Source organism: Macaca fascicularis, chromosome 1, assembly GCF_037993035.2.
Source record: "Macaca fascicularis isolate 582-1 chromosome 1, T2T-MFA8v1.1".
Classification (NCBI taxonomy): domain Eukaryota; kingdom Metazoa; phylum Chordata; class Mammalia; order Primates; family Cercopithecidae; genus Macaca; species Macaca fascicularis.
In genome coordinates this window covers 169,165,894-169,182,565 of record NC_088375.1, presented here as the reverse complement: position 1 = coordinate 169,182,565, position 16,672 = coordinate 169,165,894, and the positions used below count along the sequence as shown (strand labels likewise).

At 38.4% G+C, this 16,672-nt stretch overlaps 2 long non-coding RNA genes across 2 annotated transcripts; both read left to right on the top strand.

Annotated features, from left to right (window-relative positions):
* Positions 1-232: 232 nt before the first annotated feature.
* On the top strand, positions 233-3,091 carry LOC135965129 (uncharacterized). Its single transcript, XR_010577997.2, has 3 exons — positions 233-370; positions 676-739; positions 2,171-3,091. It is a non-coding gene; the product is annotated as an uncharacterized lncRNA (long non-coding RNA).
* Positions 3,092-10,248: 7,157 nt separating this feature from the next.
* On the top strand, positions 10,249-15,669 carry LOC141407886 (uncharacterized). Its single transcript, XR_012419077.1, has 2 exons — positions 10,249-12,557; positions 14,097-15,669. It is a non-coding gene; the product is annotated as an uncharacterized lncRNA (long non-coding RNA).
* Positions 15,670-16,672: the final 1,003 nt, after the last annotated feature.

Here is a 16,672-nt window from a genome sequence, read left to right as displayed (position 1 = left end):
TACATTTAAGACTGTGCCATTTCTGATTTTCTAGAAAAGAGTTCAGATTCCTTATCATAGCATTTAAGGACATCCATGATCTGACCCTGACATAGTTTGGCTCTGTGTCCCCACCCAACTCTCACGTTAAATTGTAATCCCCACAGGTCGGGGGAGGGAGCTTGTGGGAGGGGATTGGATCATGGGGGTGGATTTTCTGCATGCTGTTCTCATAATAGTGAGTGAGTTCTCAAGAGATCTGATGGCTTAAAAGCATGGCACTTCCCCCATTGCTCTTCCTTTCCTGCTGCCATGTGAGACACACCTTGCTTCCCCTTCACCTTCTGCCATGATTGTAAGTTTCCTGAGGACTCCTCAGCCATGTGGAACTGTGAGTCAATTAAACCTCTTTTCTTTTTAAATAACCCAGTCTCAGGTAGTTCTTTATAGCAGTGTGAAAACAGACTAATACAGACCGCCCCAAATAACATCTCCTTTATACTGTCCATTTCCTCAATATGTTCTGAAGTATTTTTCCTCCACAATTGCATTCACTTTTCCCCTCTAACTATAATACAGTTGACCCTTAAACAACATGGGTTTGAACAGTGCAGTTTTACTTATACACAGATTTTCCTCTGCTTCTGTCATCCGGAGAGGATAAGATTAACCCTACCTTTTCCTCTTCCCCCTCAGCCTACTCAACATGAAGACAACAAGGATAAAACCTTTATGATGATCCATTTCCACTTAATGTATAGTAAGTATATTTTCTCTAATTTATGATTTTCTGAATAACATTTTCTTTTCTCTTGTTTAACTTATTGTAAGTATATAGTATATAATAAATATAGCATACAAAATATGTGTTAATTGACTATGTTATTGGTAAGGCTTTTGGTTAACAGTAGGTAATTAGTAATTAAGTGCTTGGGGAGTCAAAAGTTATATACAATTTTCTACTGCATGAGGTGTCACCCCTAACCCCAATGTTGTTCAACTCTACCTTCCATTTCTGCACTTTGAAATGTTATTCTTTAAATTCCAGCATCAATGTCATGCCCTCTATGAAGTCTTCCTGAATTCTTCAGACAGAAGTGATTTCTCTTCTTCTGGAATTGCCTATTAATTCTTTATAATATTAATAATAAACTTCTATACATTTGTATAATGCTCAAATCAGTGGACACTTCCTGATTTAGATATTATTTAACCCGCATAGAATAGTTGACAATAGAAGCGACTTTCCATCCATTTTCTTCCTCTGACTTCTGAAACATTCTGGTTTTCTTACTACCTATATGGCTTCTCTTTCTCAGTCTTCTCAGTGAATGTATTCATTTCCTAGGGCTGCCTTTAAAACATACTACAAACTGGGTGACTTAAAACAACAAGAATTTATTATCTCAGAATTCTGGAGGTTAGAAGTTCAAAATCAAGGTGTTGGGAGGGCCATACTCCCTCTGAAGCCTTTAGGGGAGAATATCCCTTGCCTCTTCTAGCTTTTGGTAGCCTCAGGCATTCCTTATTCGGTGGCAGCATAACTCTAATCTCTGCCTCCATTTTCACGTGGCTGTCTTCCCTCTGTCACTGGTGTCCTTACAAGAAGAGAAACACACACAAAGAGGAAAACCTTGTGTCTGTTTCTCTTCTTATAAGGACACCGGTCATATTGGATTAGGTCTCATCCTAATCAACAATGATCTCTCATCCTAATTTGATTACATCTGCATAGAGCCTGTTTTCAAATAAGGTCACATTCACAGGTACTGGGGTTAGGACTTGAACACGTCTTTTGGGGGGATACAATCCAACCCAAAACAGTAGTGTTTCCATTTCTTGCCTCTCCCTTAAATATTCGATTTCTTCAGGCTCCCTTCTCTCAGCAATTATTTAAATAATGAGGAAAACTAAAATTTGGCAGTGTCAAATATGTGAATCATAAAACAAGTGTAATACAAGAGTCCAAGGAGGATATTCGAGATACGGTCTTCTGATGTATTCTCCTTAAATGTGACTATTTTCCCTTAGCTTTTCCTTTAGAACCACACTAGAGGTGACGGAGCCTTCAAAAATATTTAACAAATGTTACTTTTGAAGAAGAGAGTAAGAGTATTTAATAAGGTAACATTAGCAATGTGAACGTTATATGAGATAATCAGTGGTCCTCATCTTTGTTTCCTTCTTACAGAAAACAAGAGGAAATGATTGTCCACTGGAAGGGTAATTTTTGTGGGCTGAATTGTACATTCTCAAAATTTCTGTGTTGAAACCCCAACCCCTAGTACATCAGAATGTAACTGTATTTGGAGGTAGGGCCTTGAAAAAGATAATTAAATTAAAATTTGGCTATTAAGGTGAACCCTAATGCAATATGTCTTATGATATCATCATAAGACAGGGAAATTTGGACATACCAAGAGACTCCAGGTATGTGTGCACCCAGAGAAAAGGCCATTTGAGAAAATGACCATCTGTAAACCAAGGGGAGAGGTTTTAGGAGGAACCAAACCTGCTGGCACCTTGATCTTGGACTTTCAGCCTCCAGAACTGTGAAAAAATACATTTCTGCTGTCTAAGCCACTCAGACTGTGGCATTTTTTATGGCAGTTTAGAGAACGAATACAGCAATTTTTAGTTACTGATTTAGTGAGTAGTGTGGTCCAGATGCTATTCTGGGTGCTGAGGATATAGGTTCCCTGTTGAGCTGATGTTCTAGGGGATGGAGAAAGGGAATAACAATAAATAAGTAAAATATATGTCAGATCAGACTAAGTGCTACAGAGAAAAAAAGTCAGAGAAATCATATAGAAAGTTGCAATTTTATAGTTATGAAGGCTTCATTGTGAGGCTGAAATTTTAGCAAATATCTGAATAAGATGAGGAGAGGCAGAGGATCCCAGGTTAAGGAAGTAGCAAGTTCAAAGATTCTGATTTGGGATTGTGCCTGACATGTTCAAGAGACAACATCAAAAAGCCAGTGGGGCTGAAATGTAGAGAGCCTGGGGGGAGAGTAACATGTCAGAGAGAATGGGGTGGAGGCGCTATGGAGCTACTGGGGACTAACTTGTAGAGAAAGCCAGTCCCCAGAGTGAAGTTAATACAAAAAGAAGGGTGAGCAGGCAAAATGGGGGAGGGTGTGGATGAGGGAGGGAGAGAGAAAGAGAGAGAGACACAGAGAGAAAGAAGCCAGTCTGAAAAGGCTACACACTGTATGATTTCACTATTTATAGGACATTCTGGAAAGGCAAAACTCTGGAGGCAACAAATAAATCAGACATTACTGGGGTTTGGGGAGAGAGGAAGGTTGAACAGGTGAAGCACAAAGGATATTCTTTGTAAGTGATAAAACCATTCCACATGATACCATAATGGTGGGTGCTCAACGCCATGCATTTATCAAAACCTATAGAACTTTACAGTACAGAGTGAACTTTAATGTATGAAAATTGTAAAAAAAAATTATTTCTGAGGTCAGAGGGTCACAGGGTGAAATACAGAACATGACTAAACAATTAACAATGTTACAAATGTATGATAAAACCTCACTGAAGGGACTGGCAGAAAAAGTTGCTAGCCTGAATAACTTTGGAAATGAGCAGAGATTGTAAGACTAAAGGGAAAAAGAACTGTATGTAAGCATGGTAATCTAGTTGATAAAGTCTCCCATGGGGGAACAGGTTAACAATTCTGAAACCATCATACCTCTAATCTGGAACTGAAGAATTAAGTAAATGGAATGTGGTTAGCAGGAGCCAGGTTTCTCACTGTTGAAGTGGGAGCTTACAGGAAAGCATGGGGAGAAGGCAAGAATTATTCATACGGTTATGGATTAGAGTTAGAGACATCAGTATGAACTCACGCTTACATTATTATAGGTACAGATATTTACATATAGAAATATTTATAGATATGTATATATTCAGGAGTTAGCTACACACACACACACACACACACACACACACATTTTGCTCTGTCTGCTGAAGAGGTCAAGATACAAGGATACACCTAACAAATCAGATCTTTGTTTCTAATACTATTTGTTCCAATAAAAGGAACCAGGGATCCTTGGAGAGATGGCTGATTCTCAGGAAACATACAATATGAGTCTGGAGCATGTTGTAGTTTCTTAAAAGAAAGAAGTACTTAATACCCACAATGATGGAGCACATCAAAGGGAGACTAGAGCCAATATAAGCAGTTCCTAATGGCCTAAGCTAGAACAATTTGAGCAATGAGATAAATAAGGTAGCAATGGATTATAATTCAGGTATATATACAATAAATATTCCTGTCTACACTGACATAAATAAACGGTTGAGTAAGTAAACAAATAGGGAAAAAGATACATCTTCTGTGGGGGAGAATTTCAACTAATTTGTGAAGCTCTTCCATCTTCAAGGAGGTAGAACATAACTCCTACTCCGTGAGCATGGACCGTGCTTAGTGATTTCCTTCCAAAGAGTACCGTATGGAAAGCAGAAAAGAGAGTAACTTTAAAGGGTGAAACCTGATAAACACTACCTCAGCCAGGTGATCAAGGTCAATATTAAAGTAGCAAGTCATGTTGATAGTATGTAGTCTTGTATGATGTAATGGAAATTACACTCCTGTGGTCTTCCTCTGCATGTAACAAACATCCACACTGTAATCCTGAGAAAAGCATTAAGCAAATCACAATTGAGGGGCACTGTACAAAATACCAGTACTTCTTTTCTTTTTTTTTTTTTTGTGAGACGGAGTCTCGCTCTGTCGCCCAGGCTGGAGTGCAGTGGCGCGATCTCGGCTCACTGCAAGCTCCGCCTCCTGGGCCCACGCCATTCTCCCGCCTCAGCCTCCCGAGTAGCTGGGACCACAGGTGCCCACCACCACACCCGGCTAATTTTTCGTATTTTTAGTAGAGACGGGGTTTCACCGTGTTAGCCAGGATGGTCTCGATCTCCTGACCTTGTGATCCGCCCGCCTCAGCCTCCCAAAGTGCTGGGATTACAGGCGTGAGCCACCGCGCCCGGCTCCCAGTACTTCTTAAAACTGTCAAGGCCATCAAAAACAAGAAAAGTCTGAGAAGTTGTCATAGCCAAGAGCAGTCTAAGGCAACATGCTGACTGCAAGTAATGCAGCATCCTGGTTGGGATACTGGAACAGAAAAACAGTGTGAGGTTAATAACTAATAAAATATGAATAAGGTATGGACATCAATTAAAAATTATGTACCAATATTTGTTCCCTGATTATGACCAATGCACCTTACTTACATAGGGTGGAAATAATAGGGGAGATTGGGTGTGAAGTATGTGGGAATTCTACTATCTTTATCACTTTTCTGAACATCTAAATCTTTCAAAATAAATAAAAAGTTTATTTAAAAAAAATCCCATTCCAAGTTTTACCCCATTCCAGTTAAATCAGAATTTCTAAGGTGTGAGAAGGGATCAGTATTTTTTAAACATCTCAAGTGCTGTCAATGTGCAGCACTGGAAATTTCTGCAGTAGAAGTCCCTGACCTGTGGTGGCTGTTATATTTTGGAACTCCTTAATTCATACAAAATGTCCTGAGCTAAATGAAAGTGTTGCGTGTTGCCTCCATTTTGTACCTATGTGAAGTCAAAATTTTAATTATGAGCATGATAAAAATAAAGCACTAGAACATGTTGCCCATTTGAGCACCACTTGATGTTACAATATTGGATATTGAGCTCCTAACTGACAAATGTATCAAGCATATAATTACAAGCACTAGTACATCTTAAAATGTCTCTTGTAATTTTCCTCCAATTGAAATGAAAAAAAGAAAAAAAGGATATGACACGCACACCCTTTCCTCTGACTGACCCTATGCTGTCAGATCCCACATTAACATGCTTTAGTGGATTCCACCACGATTCATTTTTTCTGCCATTTTTGACCTGGTTTGTGCTCCAGGAGGCTGACTTTATGGACTATAATCCTCAGACCTCCTTGCTCTGATTTCCAGTTAGGTTTAGGCAAGATGGAGGAGACAGGTATCATAGTTTTAACCCAAGTCTTTCCCTTCTTCATCGTGGTTCCGGCAGTGGCTGAGTTTCTTGCAACTCCAGCTCCCATCCCTTCTGGCTCATACTTGGCTCTGGAAACACAGTTGCCTCTCTCACCCCTTCAAACTAAGAGGGAGTAATGGTTTCTTGCTGTTGTTCATATCTCTGTAAATCGTTTCTTTACTGAAATATTTTAACTTTTTGAGGGTGTCATCTGTTTCCTGATAGACTGACTGATGCAATTAGTCTGTTATTGTCAATTCTCTGGAAATGATGACCGTTTCTCCCCCACCCCTTTTTAAGCCAAGATAACATTTTGCCTACTTTTTTTGTCCTTAAAAAGTTCTTTGTTTTGTGAAACAATGTTGATAGTAGCGAACACTATTTTCCCTAAGTCCTTATTTGGCAAAAGTAAGAGCTGGCAAACATGCTGGTTCCCCACATATTTTTGAAATTTCATTTTCAAAATCTGGAGTCTGGGAACCATTGACCTAAGTGAAAATTCAACTTTGAAACATTAAGGGAATTCAGCTATAATTCACTTCACCACAAGAATCTTACAAATCTGATGAAAGTTGCCAATGGCTGTCACAGTAGACACCCAAGTTACCAGGGTTCAGTTGTTTGCATAACATATTGTCCCACTCCTGGTGAAGAGGGAAATAGTATCTGGGGAAAATAGGAGGATCGATAAAAATTAAAGTGGTTATTTTTGTATCCACTGACACAGAAGGAGATTTTACAGCACACTATGTTTTGAGTCTCAAAAACACACGAGTATTGCATTTCACTGGAGATCTGGTGGGGGAAGGGATGGAGAGGAGGAAAAGAGTGCATCTGAAAGTTTTAGCAAGAAGTTGAAAGGACTCTTCAATGAAGTATGGATGCAATGTGACTGTGACTTAGAACTTCCATGTTCTCAGATCCAGAACTGTTAACATTTATACTAGTCTAAGTCTTTTTTTCTTATAAATGATTACAAAAGCTCATTAAGCAACACAGACTGGGTACTTGTGTATGTGTGTGTGTGTGTGTGTGTGTGTGTGTGTGTGTTTTGCCTCCAAATTCTAGTTTATTTTTAATTGACAAATAGGAATTGTATAAATTTATGGGGTACAATATGATATTCTGACACATATATACTCTGTGGAATGATCAAATCAGGCTAATTAGCATTATCAATCTTTTCAAATATTTATCATTTCTTTGTGGTGAGAACACTTAAAATCCTCTCTTAGAGATTTTGAAATATACAATATATTATTATTACAGTCAGTATGCTGTCCAATAGAACACCAGAACTTATTCCTGACACTTCGTATCAGTTGAACAACATCTCTCCTTTCCCTGTCCACGCTCTCACCACTGCCAGCCTTTGGTAACCACCTTTTTACTGTCTCTTTCTATGAGTTTGACTTTTTAAGATTCCACATAAAAGTAGGGTATTTGTCAAGCCATGCCTGGCTTATTTCTTTTTTTTTTTTTTGAGACTGAGTCTTGCTCTATCGCCCAGGCTGGAGTGCAGTGGCACAATCTCGGCTCACTGCAACCTCTGCCTCCTGGGGTCAAGTGATGCTCCTGCTTCAGCCTCCCAAATAGCTGGGATTACAGGCGCCTGCCACCACGCCTGGTTAATTTTTGTATTTTTAGTAGAGATGGGATTTCACCAGCTTGGCCAGGCTGGTCTCGAACTCCTGACGTCAAGTGATCTGTCCACCTCAGCCTCCCAAAATGCTGGGATTACAGGTGTGAGCCACCATGCCCGACCGCTTATTTCACTTAACATAATGCCCTCTAGGTTCATTCATATTGTCCCAAATGACAGATTTTTTTTTTTTTAATGCTGAAGAGTAGTCCATTGTGTGAGTGTATATATATAAATATATATATAACATATATATATATATACACACACACACATATACACAACATTGAAAAAAATCCATTCATTTGTTGATGAACACTTAGGTTGTTTCCATATCTTGGCTACTGTGAATAATGCTGCAATGAGCATGGGAGTGCAGACATCTCTTTAACATATGATTTCAATTCTTTTGCATATACCCAGAAGTAAAATTGCTAGATCATATGGTAAATCTATTTTTATTTTTTTAAAACTTCATACTGTTTTTCAAAATAGCTGCACTTAATTGTAATACCACCAACAGTGTATAAGAGTTCCTTCTCCACGTACTTGCTAATACTTATCTTTCATATTTTTGATAATAGCTGATCTAACAGTCGTGAGGTGATATCCCATTGTAGTTTTAATATGCATTTCTCTGATAATTAGAAATGTTGAGCATTTTAGTAAATGTATGTGTTGGCCATTGTATGTCTTCTCCTGAGAAATGTCTATTGAAATTCTTTGCCAGTTTTTTCACTGGGTTATTTGTTTTCTTGTTATTGAGTAGTTTGAGTTTCTTGTATATTTTAGATATTAGCCTCTTATCCAATGTATGATTTACAAATACTTTTCCCCAGTTTGTGGGTTGTTTCTTTACTCTGTTGAGATATTCTTTTGTTGTGCAGAGCTTTTCAGTTTGATGCAATCCCATCTGTCTATTTTTGCTTTTATTGCCTGTGTTTTTGGGATCATAGCCAACAAATCATTCCCCAGATCAATGTTGTGTTTCCCTAGGTTTTCTTCTAGTAGTTTTAGAGTTTCAGGTCCTATGTTTAAATCTTTAATCCATTTTGAGTTGATTCTTCTATAAGGGATAAGGTAATGGTCCATTTTGATTCTTCTTCATGTGGATATCCAGTTTTCACAGTATGATTTATTGAAGAGATGTCCTTTCCCCATTGTGTGTGCTTGGTATCTTCGTCAAAAATCAACTGATTGTAGATGTATAGGTTTATTCCTGAGTTCTCTGTCCCATTCTGTTGGTCTATGTGTCTGTTTGTATGCCAGTACCATGTCGTTTTGATTACTGTAATTTTGCAATATATTTTGAAATCTGGTAGTGTGATGCCTCTGGCTTTGACTTTGTTCTTTCTGGTCAAGATTGCTTTGGCTATTTGGGGTCTTTGTGACTTCATACAAATTTTAGAATTTTTAAAAATTTCTGTGAAGAATGACATTAGAATTTTGGTAGGGATTGCAATGACTCTGTAGATTGCTTTGGGTAATATGAATGTTTACAAAATGTAAATTATTCCACTCCATGACACACAATATCTTTCCATTTATTTGTATAATTTTCAATTTATTTCATCAATGTTTTATAGTTTTTGGTACACAGATCTTCCACTTCTTTGGTTAAATTACTCCTAAGTATTTTATTTTATTTTATTTTTGATACTAATGTAAATGGGATTGTTTTCCTAGTTTCTTTTTCAGTTAGTTTATGGTTTGTCTATAGGAATGCTACTGATTTTTGTAGGTTAATTTTGTATCCTGCAACTTTACTGAGTTAGTTTATGAGTTTTATTAATTTTTTTGGTTAAGTCTTAAGGATTTTCCATCTATAAGATCATGTCATCAGCAAAAAGAGATAATTTTACTTCTTTCCAATTTGGATGCCTTTTACTTCTTTCTCTTGCCTAATTGCTCTGGCTAGGACTTCCCGTACTATGTTGCATAGGAGTGGTGAGAGTGGATATCCTTGCCCTGTTTCTGATCTTAGAGAAAAGCCTTCAACTTTCACAATTGATTGTGACATTAGCTATGGGTTTGCTGTGTATGGCCTTTATTGTGTTGAGGAACATTCTTTCTACTCTGAATTTGTTGAGCGTTTTCATTATGAAAGGATGTTTAATTCTGTCAAGCCCTTTTCTGCATCTCTTATGATGATCATACGTTTTTTGTCCTTCATCCTGTGGGCATTTTTGTTTATTGATGTTTTCAATTGAATGTGTTTTATAATGTCAAGTACATCAAATTTAGAACTGAAAGAAAATTTTTACAGTATCTTATGCTTGGACAAGGTACAAGAAACAGGGCATATGTTATCACAGTTTAGTCTCCTTGACTTTAAAATTCTTCTGTGTTAGGAATATAAGATCCTTCTTTGTTATGTTATATTTAATATTGAGTGCAAAGGCATTAACACATGATTGTTTTTAAAATTTTTATCTGTTTAAAAACTTGCTTTGTTTTTATTCTCATTACTTTCTGTTTTCTTAATTTAGCTTAAGAAAAACACAGAGCAATCTTTTCAAATTTATTTTTTCCTTTGTATACATTTAAAAGGGAGTTTTAAAAGGGTTGGATAGCTTGGTCATAAAGAGGAGATTTTCTTTACCATTACAATCCAAACACAAGCTGTTGTCCACATGGCATGGAATAATTAGAGAACTCAATAATTCTCTTTCTCTTTACATTTCTACTACTTAAACAAAATAATAGAAACTGATTTATTTCTTCCTTTATCTGGTGATGGAAACCACTCTATGGAAAACCTGGGAATGGTCAGCACTATGTTTTCCACTATGTGGAAGTAACGGGAAATGAAACTGACTCATATGAAGAAGAAGAGACAAGAGATGGAGAAGATTACTGGTGATTTTAGGGTTCCCGAAGACCATCTACATGTGTCCTATTCCTGTTGCTTGACTGTTGACATTTTTCTGATTCCAGGAAATAAAAATTCTCCTTTTTGGCAAAGCTATTATTTTGGGTGGGATTCTGTAAGGTGCAAGTGGCAAAAAATGTAGCTACAATTAGCTTAAGTAAAAAGAGGGAATTAAGGAGAGATCCTTAGGTAACTCACAGAATTAAATGAATAGTTGATCAACTGAGCTTTAACGAGGCAGAAGCAGGCACTTTAGAAGGGACTCAGAACCTAGGGCCAAGACTTAGGTGCTGCTGCAGCACACTTCCCTCATGTGGCCTTCGCTACTTTTCTTTCTGGACACTGTGCCCTCTGCAGAGGAATACTTTGATTACCTTATGTGATTCCACCAGTACTTTCTTTTATTTATCCTGTAACCCTCATCTACTCATTGGCATTTTTATGTGCATTGCCACAGAAGGAGATGTTATAGCACACTGTGTTTTGAATCTCAAAAGCACAGACTAGGATTGAATTCAGGCTCTCAAGATTAAGAGAGCTATCCCACGTTAGCAGGAAAAGGAAGGCTAAAAGGGAAAAAAAGACAGCTGAGTTGGTAGGTACTGTGTCCGGAATTGGTGGATTCTTGGTCTCGCTGACTTCAAGAATGAAGCTGCAGACCCTCGTGGTGAGTGTTACAGTTCTTAAAGGTGGTGTGTCCAGAGTTTGTTCCTTCAGATGTTCAGATGTGTCTGGAGTTGCTTCCTTCTGGTGGGTTCGTGGTCTCACTGACTTCAGGAGTGAAGCTGCAGACCTTCACGGTGAGTGTTACAGCTCTTAAAGGCGGCACGTCTGGAGTTGTTCATTCCTTCTGGTGGGTTCATGGTCTCGCTGGCCTCAGGAGTGAAGCTGCAGACCTTCGCGGTGAGTGTTACAGTTCATAAAGGTGGCACATACGGGGTTATTCATTCCTCCCAGTGGGTTCGTGGTCTTGCTGGCTTCAGGAGTGAAGCTGCACACTTTTGCGCTGTTACAGCTCATAAAGGCAGCGCAGACCCAGAGAATGAGCAGCAGCAAGATTTACTGCAAAGAGCGAACCAACAATGCATGCAAGGGGACCGCAGCGGGTTGCTGCTGCCGGCTTGGGTGGCCTGCTTTTATTCCCTTATTTGGCCCCACCCACATCCTGCTGATTGGTGCATTTTGACAAAGTGCTGATTGGTGCCTTTACAAATCTTTGGCTAGACACAGAGTACTGATTGGTGCGTTTACAATCCTTTAGCTGGACACAAAAGTTCTCCAAGTCCCCTACCTGATTAGCTAAACACAGAGTGTTGATTGGTGTGTTTACAAACCTTTAGCTAGACACAGAGCACTGATTGGTGCATTTACAATTCTTTAGCTAGACAGAAAAGTTCTCCAAGTCCCCATCCAACCCAGAAGCCCAGCCAGCTTCACCTCTCAGTACCACTGGGAAAGGGGCTCTGCACCTAGTAGATGATACCATCACTAGGCAACACAGTAGGCATTTGTGTTTATTGTTTTAAATTGAATTTGCTTTATAATGTCAAGTACAGCCAATCTATAATTGAAACAAAAACTTTGAAGTACTCTGTGAAATTCATATCCCAGAACTGAACCCTCTGGGGGAGGAGCAATAGACACTCCCACTGCACCCAACCCTGGGTAACAGAGTGAGACCCTGTCTCACAAAAAACAAAACAAAACAAGACATTTATTTTAGAATTGTTTTAGATCTGAAGAAAAATGGCAAAGATAGTACAGAAAGTTCCCGTGTACTGTACACCCAGTTTCCCCTATTATTAACAATCTTACATTCTTTCTGTCACATTTCTGACAAATAGTAACATCTGCTTAAATACTTCCAGTGACTGGCAACCCAGTATGTCCTAAAGAGTCCCATTGTCAGATGATTTTAGAGCAGTGTGACTTGAGATGTGGTTCTAGGACCAGCAGCATCTGCACAACCTGGAATCCAGTTAGAAATGAAGAGTCTCAGACCCCAATCCAGACTTGAATCAGAATCTACATTCAACAGGATCTCCAGGTAATTTATGTGCACATCCAAATTTGAAAAGTATTGCTCTAGTGTTCATATATATGTACACACACACACACACGCACATATATATATATTTTTCCCAAAAAATGGCAACCCAGGTCTTGCAATCACATTGCCCCATTCATTAATTCATCTGTGTATTCACAAAACATTTCTTAAGAGCATATATGCTAAGCACTGATTTAACTTGAAACTTTTTTAAAAGTAAGATCTTATTCCTACCCTAAAAAATTTCACATTCCAATTCTGCCATGTAAGAGGTAGTTGAATCAACAGGATAATTTTTGTTCAGAAAAGACAGGACTAAGTTTGAAGAGCTGTCCCTGAGATACTAGCAAATGTGGGAAAATGCCACCATCTGTAGAAAACTATCACAACAGCTGAGACAATCACAGAGTAGAAAGAGCTACTCGTCTTTATTCCAGATAGGGCTAGGGGTGGAGAGAAAAGCCCTCTGCAACTCGGGTTAGTGTATTAGTCTGCTCTCTCATTGCCGTAAAGAAATACCTGAGACTAGGTAATTTATAGAGAAAAGAGGTTAAATTGGTTCATGGTTCTGCAGACTGTACAGGAAGCGTAGTGACTTCTGCTTCTGGGGAGGCCTCGGGAAGTCTCTAATTATGGCAGAAGGCAAATGAGGAGCAATCTGTTTCACATGGTGGGAGCAGGAACAAGAGAGAGAAGGGGGAGATGCTACACACTTTTAAACCAGTAGGTGTTGTGAAAACTCACTCATTACACCAAGGACAGCAAAGTGCCATGAGAGATTTGCCCCCATGACCCAAACACCTCCCACACACTACCACAAGAACAGCACCAAGGGGATGGTGCTAAACCATTTAATAGAAACTGCCCCCATGATCCAATCACTTCCCTCCAGTCCCAACCTCCAACATTGGGGATTACAACTGGACATGAGATTTGGGCAGAAACACAAATCTAAACCCTATCAGGTAGCATGGGGCAGTATGTAGGAATAGCCGTTGTGATGAAGGTCCTCAGATCTGAAGCAGCTTCCTGGAGTTCCAACTTGCCTCAGCACGGTGTAGGAGCAGTAGACTAATTCCTGAGCCTGGCATAGTCATGTTGCTGGGCCTTCACCAAGGTGCCCAGAGCCCAGAGTGGTGCTGGAGAACACTTTTCAATGCACTTCAGCAGGGCACTGGGGGCCAGGAAGGAGAGTCATTGATCCTGAAGTGACCTTTGGCATGGATCCATGTGCATCAACCCTTGAAAAACAGACAGGATAAGGAGGGAGATGCCAAATTCAACCAATGACCAAATATCAGAATCTTTGCTTATTCTGGCCCTGCCTTCCTTCTGTCCCATGTCCCTTGCTTAAAATTAGATGTGAACTGAAGGAAAAGAAGTAGGAGCCTGAATTCATTAAGGTTGAGTTTCTGTCATCTAGTAAAACAGGATATCATTGAAGAAATTAAGTTCAGTTGCATGAAAAAAATTAGGCCACACTTTCTGATCATTTGCTTATGCGACCTGAAATTTAAATTTTGTCTTCTACTTCAGACCGTGTTCTTGTATGTGGCAGAGAACCTGGCTCCTAGCAGCTGCAGCTTGCAACTGCATGTATTCGCCATCTGGAAGGAAAAAGCTCTTCACCTCCTTGACTCTTACAGCATGCTGCCCTCATCCAAGCTCCTGTTTGAAAAGCTTCAGAGAACAAGCTTGACTGGCCTTTCTCTAATCGTGTTCTCACCCTATTTACCAATTACAGAGTTAGGAATGTGGGATACTATGATGGGTCCAGCTTGGAGCACTTGCAGTGTGGCCTCTGAAGCCAGCATGCTGTAACTGGTAGCTCCGCCTAGATCCATGTGCTTGGTGTCAGGAAAGGAACAGTTTCTCCACCAAAAGGGAATAAATACTTTGATCAGAGGTAGGGGAGGCGGGGAGTAGTCTGGTAAGAACACTGAATTGCATTATCTACCTTGTGTGCCTATACTTATAAAGGTTTCCTTTATGTCACATTGATATGATAAAAGCAAGAAACTAAAATTATGAACAAGATACTGACTAGGTATTTTATGACTCATTAGTTCAGAATTAGAACCTGGGCTCTGGAAAGAAAATAACACAGCCATTTCATTATAAATTTGTAAACTTTGCAGCAGTTTAACCATGAGAGTTGGCATATAGGTCAGGGAATAGGCCTGGTGGGTTTTGCTCTCAAATCCCATTATACTCCTGCAGAGAATAAAGTGCTCTGTGCTTTGTGAAAATTGGTTTGTAGTACGTGTGTACCAATTATCAGGATTGTCAGAAATGTTGGACACTTCCTTTGAGGTTCATAGGGACTTAAATCTGAAATACTTCTCTACAAAAACTTTACTTAGCTGCATAATTCTGAAATAGTTTTATTCTGGCCAACTGCTTATTTATAACAGCCTTTTCAGGTAATATTCTAGGAGTTATTTCCCAAGATTTATTCTCTTTACTTTATTTCTCATGATATTCTTTCAGGTACAAGGAAATAATTGATTTGGCTTATGTATACAATTTGGAGAACTTTGTAGTTTTTCTTACACTGTGTTGCTCATTTATGAGAAATAAGCAAATAGATAAAAAAATACGGATACTGCATGAAGTACTGAAAAAATGTAAAAAATTTCCTTGGGGAAGTCATATTTTAGTCCATGTTCTGTTGTTAATTTTAATCTCGGGGTTAAGTAATTTTTGCTCTTGGTATGAAATTATTAACAATCCAATTGACTTGCCTTTCAACTCTAAACAGCTTCTTGATCACGGTGTAAATAGCTGCTATGAATTTCACTGCTGTTACGTAGCTTTTCAGACAGTCAAGGAAATATGATTCTGCCATATTCATGCCAGCAGATTTCAAAGGGCAAGGAAAAGTGTTTCAACAGATTAGGAGTCTAAATGAGTTACAGGTTGAGCAACTGGCCAGTGAAGAGCCACCAACAGTAACCGGGCAGCCCCAGGCCTGCAGGAGAATCTGAAAGGTTCTAGTTCCCAGGAAGAGCTTCCAAAGAACACATGGTCTTACACAGATATTTTCAAATAACTCTTTTCCTCCCAATTATTTTAGCAAACATATGATTGTTGTAGATAAATTAGAAAAGTAAATATAAACAGGAAAATAAATGTATCTATTATCCCATAATCTGAAGATAGTCTTTGATAACATTTTGGTGTATAGCTCATCATTTTTTCTTATGCATATATGTTTTAAAATCCATTGAGATTGTGCTGAACATATAATTCCTATAATGCATGTTCTATGGTAATTTAGAGTAAAAATCCCTTTGGTATGTGAATTTAAAACAATATTATAGGCATATAATCATTGTGAAGTATCTATTCTTCAATCACTTTTTTGTTCTTTTTAGTTATACAAATGGAAAACAGTAAAATTTGCCTTTTACACTTGAGTCCAATATACATTATTTGAGCAATTTGTACATCTAAGATACTGTCATAAATACTTTAGGAAATAATGAAACAAACAACTTTAATAAAAGACATAACATTTGCCCTCAGGGCATTTATATAGGGATATGCATAAGCAGTCGTTAGATGAATCAGATAATGTTTCATGATAAAATGGAAACCAAATAAATTTATAAATGATCATAGACCATAGATTGCTTAGTCCCAATTTGGGAGATTACAAGGAATATTTTGTTGGATCTTGACATATTGGCTAGGATCTCAGCCAGCAGATAATGGTGGTGGGTGATGGTTGAGGGAGGGATGTTATGGAATGAAGGAATAAAATTCAGGATGACATAGCATGAACAAAATCAGAAAGTGAAAATAAATGCAAAGATGCTTTTAAGTAAATGTGAGTTCTTTCCTGAAGTGGAAGAAAACACTGGTAAATTAAGCTGACAATATACTGAGAAAGAATTTCAGTGCCAGACTTAGTTTAAACTTTATCCTGTAGGCGGTGCAGAGACACAGATGCTGTTGAGCAAGTCCGTAAAATGGTCAAGGCTTTACCTTAAGAATATTTTATGAAACCTTAAATTCCTAGAAGGAATGACAAAGCCATTTTTGTGTGTGTAGGTAAGTGTTCATATAATTGTTCTCTAAACATCTCATATTTATTTTTTAATATAAAT